Below are 6,000 nucleotides of genomic sequence, written 5' to 3' on the forward strand. Positions count from 1 at the left end.
TCAAATTCAAATACAAAGAGAAGAAAAGTAACGGATAATAAATGCCAGACATTATAAGGGGGAAACCGTGTAAATACTGAATTGCATTTAGTTATTTTAGGAAACTTTTGAGGTGGAATTTTTTATTCTAATTTCTGTATTATTCTAAGATTTAGTAAGTTCAAATGAATTAGTCAAGGTCACAATTAATGCACGTTGGTGACAAAATTTCACCTTCAGGGATAAGAAGAAGGAATGAGGTGATGATAAAAGGATGAGGATTAAAAAGCTTATGAACATTTCTTTATTTATCTTAATACATAAAGTGAGTAGCAGCACATGGTATATATTCAGTTAGTGCTTTTTTCATTGATCCCATGCCAGTTTCTTTAGCAATTTCTTCCAACACCGTCCACCCATTCATTTACTTCATATTTTCAGCTCTCCACAAGAAATTCCACACATTCATTTAAGGACTACCATGTCAGATGTCATGGACACTATAATGGAGTAATAAGTAGAAAAAAAGAATGTAGCTAGTGGCCCATATTGTCACTTTGGTGTTTTAGAAGATACCATCTTGTGAATACATAGATGTCTCATTGTTATATGGATGACACTCAAATAAATAAAGTGGTGAGGATAAAACTTTGTCACTGGGGAGTGGAGGATGTAAAATTGGTATCTGTATGTTTCAGTTCTAACTCTAGACACAACTAAGAATTATCTAACTTAATTCTGAACCTTGTCTATTTATAGACTGATTGAAATGTTTTGTCTTCAAGGAAAAACAAAATATTCTTTTAAGACATAGAAGATAATGGTTCAAATAAAATAAGCATAAAGTAGAAAATCAATAATACTCTAGGCACCAAAGGAATGCTTATTCTAACAGAGTAAGTATAACGGAATTAAACAAAAGAGGAATCTATTTGCCTACTGGACTCTAATAGCAACTACAATAATAATAACAGTTAACTTTTATTCAGCACTCTTCAGGCTAGGCACTACAATGATTTTCATGTATTATCTTACTAATACTTTTTCTGTTACATACGAGTAAAATGACCCTTAGGAAAGTTAAGGTATTTGCATATTATCAACTAGCTATTAAATGATTGCATAGAAGTAACAATGGCATGAGATTGCCTCTATTGGAGAAAGACATTAGAGAAACATAGAATTAACAACACAAGTAACAACAGATATTGGGGAAGATGAGGAAAAAGGGAAACCCTCTTACATTGTTGGTGGGTATGCATACTGATGCAGCCACTCTGGAAAAACAGTATGGAGGTCCCTCAAAAAGTTAAAAATAGAACTACCCTATGATCCAGCAATTGCACTGCCAGGTATTTACTCAAAGAATACAAATATATGAGTTCAAAGAGTTACATGAACTCTGATGTTTAACAGCATTATCTACAATAGCCAACTTATGGAAAGAGCCCAATGTCCATTGACTGATGAATGGATAAAAATGAGCATTTATATATATAATATGTGTGTGTGTGTGTGCGTGTGTGTGTGTGTGTGTGTGTGTGTGTGATGGAATATTACTCAGCCATAAAAAAGAATGAAATCTTGCCATTTGCAATGATGTGGATGGAACTAGAGATTATCATGCTAAGTGAAATAAATCAGTCAGAGAAAGACAAATATCATATGATTTTGTTATATGTGGAATTTAAGAAACAAAATGAATGATCATAGGGAAAAGAGAGGTAAACCAAGAAAACAGACTATTAACTAGAGATAACAAACTTATGGTTACCAGAGGGGAGGTTGCTGTGGGGATAGGTGAAATAGGTGCTGGGGATTAAGAGAATATGCAGGTGGAGTGAGAGTCTTAAGAAGTTGTAATCTAGATACTTGATTTACGAGGTAAATCAGTAGTCAGAAGTTTTTCCAAATTATTAGTTGAAAAACTCTTGTGGTATGTAGAATAGTTATATCCCTAAGATGTTCACAATCTGGTCTCTGGAATCTGTGAATATGTTACTTGCATGGCTCAAGGGAGTTTGCAAATGTGATTAAATTAAGAATTTTGAGATGGGGTGATTATCCTGGATTATACAGGTGGGACTAATGTAATCACAAGGATCCTTATAACTGAAAGAGGGCATTAAAAGGGTCAGAGTCAGAGAGAAATGTGAAGAGGATGCACTTCTGCATTGAAGATAGAGGACTAGAGCCACAAGTCAAGGAATGTAAATGGTCTCTAGAAGTTAGAAAAGGCACTCCAGAAAGGAATTTAAACCTGTAGGCATATTGATATTAGCTCAATAAAGACAGTTTTGGACATCCGACCTCCAGAGTTGTAAGATAATAAATTTCTTTATCTTAAGCCACTAAATTTATGGCAATTTATTATAACAGCAACAGAGAACTAATGGAACCAGTATCTGTAAAGATTAAAATATAAAAGAATATTGAGCATTTGCTGAAGAAAAGATTAAGGAAAATGCTAATTAACAATAATAATAGCTATAATTCATTGAGTATATATTATGTGCAAGTTAGTTATGCTCATATTAACTCATTGATGAGGGCACCAGAAATAACTCCATTTTACAGAAGATGGAAGTTTCAAGAACTTAAATATATGTCCAAGTGACAGAGGGTAGGTGAAATATCAGTGAGAAAGATATGGGATAACCAGAGGAGAAACTCAGAACTGTGGTAAGTCACTGAGTTAAAGAACATCTATCATCAATAAAAATGACCTTTAGTTATTGCTACAATAATAAACTCGGGCTATCTGTACAGTCAAAATTCCATAGCTGACAGTTGGTAAGAAATACGTACACAATGTTCTAGTGTGAGCTCGTCCATGTGTAATACATAATAAATCATCTTAGAATATAAATACAAAGACAAAAAATTTAAATTGATCAAGAATGCTTAATTAAATTTATTGAAGTTTCTGAGAAAATGCTATTCTTTGTAGCAGTTCAAAATTTATGATGTCTTTGAACTTAAAAGAGATAATAGTTATTATTCTTAACTTACATTTCTTATATCACAGCAGAATTTTTATCTAGGTTAGCATGAAGCCAAAACCTTCATATTAGGGAGGGTTTCATTTTTTCAGGGCTGGGGATGAAAATAGTTCTACAGCTATGTTAGTGTAGATATCACTTTCAAAAACTAATGAGTAGAACTCCAGGTATTGTATGTGAGTGTTGAATCACTAAACTGTACACTTGAAACTAATATTGCACTGCATGTTAACTAACTGGAATTTAAATAAAAACGTAATAAAAAAAAAACTAATGAGTATAGTTATTTCCCAACAAAATTCAAAGAAATAAAAACTAGAATTATAATCAAGAAATTATTTTATTCACATATACTTAAGATTAAGTCTAGAAACATGACTAAAAAGTCACAGAATGATGTGGTATAAGAGGCTTAATTTCTTAGTGGAACACTCGTAAGATAAATTAAGGGGTTTGGATCCCCACAGTTAAATAACTGATACCATGTTTAGTAGACAGAACTGCTGCAGTATACGCTGGAGGGAAGGAAGGTGTAGAGTGAACTACCAAGGTTCATAAGAGCAAAAGCAAGCTATAATGACAAATGCTAATAGGAAGAAAAGAAGATGCGTGAAAGAAAAGAATACCCTGAAATGTATGAGATGTGTGAAAGAAAGCTATCCTGTACATAATTTTAAACTTGAGGGAGGGAGTAATAAATGTGGGATTTGAACGAGAATTAGAAATTGAAGACTATGATAAGAATGTGTGATTATGTGATTGGGAGAATTGTGCTACCAATAAAAAAATAGAAAAGCTATCAATCATTTCAATATTGTCAAATTCACTGAATTCCAGCCTGAACCTTTACCCTGATTCTGACACAGTCTTGCTCATATTCTTGAAACCTTTTCCTCCCTCAGCTTACATTTTAAGTTACATTTATTTCTCTGTAAAGTGGTGATTTTTGTTTTAATTTTTACTTTAAATGTATTACATTTAATATATGCTACATAAATACATTATATTGAATACATATATTAGTCAAACATAAGCATATACAACTGACAATAGTATAATGGATGTCCATGTATCCAACGTCCAGCATCTACAGTCATTAACACATAGCCAATCTTATCTCATTATATCCCCAACATTCCTTGCCCATGTGGCATATCCCATATGGCATATATCAGAAAATATTTCATCAGCATGTTTCCCTAAAAGATAAATGTTCTTTAAAAATAAAAGAAAATGATAAGCAATTTACACTCCTATAAAATTAGCAATATTTAAGATCAGTATCTCCAGTCAGTATTCAAATTTCCAACTGCTTTACAAATGTCATTTAAAAAATTACAAATATTTGCTTGAAGCTAGATTCAGATAAAGTTCATAGTTTGTAACCGATTACTGTCTTCATGGTTCTTTGAATCTATAGTCTTTCTTCTCCGTATCTCTCTCTTACCATTCCAACCCTGGCAATTAACTTAGAGAAGTAACTGGGCAATTTGCACTTAGAGTCTCCCACAGCCTGGATATTACTGATGGTATGCTCTCTATCATCTGTATTTCCTATGAATGGGTGGTTGAATCTAGAGATACAGCCAAACTCAGATGGAAATATTCAACAGAACTACTTCTAAGGTTTGGGCCACTTCTTCCCCAGCTCCTTACTAATGTTTTCTTTCTTTCACAAAGTTGGTGTTGCATGAACCTCCATTTCACATGTTTTTCATTAGTGTGAAATAAAGTCTATGGTCAATCTTGCCTAGAACATAGCCGTAATAACAGAACCATCTATATGCTGACAATTCCAACATCTCTATTATTATCCCTGATCACTGTCTTGAATAGCAGACCTGAACATCTAAGTGTCTAATACATGATAGTTTGTAGTCACAAGGGTATTTCAAAATAACTATGTCCACAAGTAAGTAATTTTTATTTCCTTAAAAATCTACTTCTTCTTATCTTTGTCATTTTAATATGAATTTCATATATTAAGAATATGGCCTTTAGAGCTAGACATAACCTTATCCATGTTCTATCAGCTACTTTCTAAATAAACTTCATCAGTCAATTAATTAATTAATTAATTAATATAAAGAATTAAGTCATAAAATTGGTATACTTGTAACTGTAAACACTTGAGTATTTACTATAGATGCTCTTCTAAGTGCTTTGTATGTATTTTCTCAACTAAATCTTTTTAAAAACATTTTATTTTTATTTAAATTTTATTTATTTATTTATTTATTTATTTATTTATTTATTTATTTATTTATTTGGGGGCGGGCTATGGGGGGGGGCAGAGGCAGAGGGAGATGAAGAATCTTAAGCAGACTCCATACTGAGCACAGAGCCCAATGCAGGCTTGATCCCATGACTCTGAGATCATGACCAGAGCCAAAATCAGGAGTCAGCTCCTCAACCAACTGAGCAAACCAGGCACTCTTTAACTAAATCTTATATCAATTTTATGAAGTACATAAAATTATTCTACTTTTAAAGATGAGATAACTTAGACACAGAGAGGATAAGTAAAATGTCCAGGCAGTCTGTTTTCAGGGTCTATAGTCTGAGCATAGAACTTAAAATATTTTTCAGGGGCTCCTCGGTGGCTTAGTTGGTTAGGTGGCTAACTCTTGATTTCAGCTCAGTTTATGATCTCAGGGTTGTGAAATTGAGGCCTGAATGGGGTTCCATGCTCAGCTCGGAGTCTGCTTGAGATTTTCTTTCTCTCCCTCTCCCTTTGCCCCTCCTCCTGTTCCTACTCTCTCTAAATAAATAAATAAATAAAATCTTAAATGTTTTTTGAAGATATGAATAAATAGCATGGGTAAAAACCTTAAAATAGTGTCTGACAGAAAATAATTATATGTTGACTGATACTAATATTTCTATTATTAAATTTAAAGTTCCTTAGTAAGGCATGTAAGACTTTTTATGAACAGGCCTCTTAATTTCTTCCCAGCCTCATCTTTATCTGCATTAGTCCTGCCTAGCTCTTACTGTAATTTCTTTTTTTTAATAATAA

This window comes from Ursus americanus, chromosome 9, assembly GCF_024610735.1.
Source record: "Ursus americanus isolate L20-20 chromosome 9, mUrsAme1.1.p, whole genome shotgun sequence".
In the NCBI taxonomy this organism is placed as follows: domain Eukaryota; kingdom Metazoa; phylum Chordata; class Mammalia; order Carnivora; family Ursidae; genus Ursus; species Ursus americanus.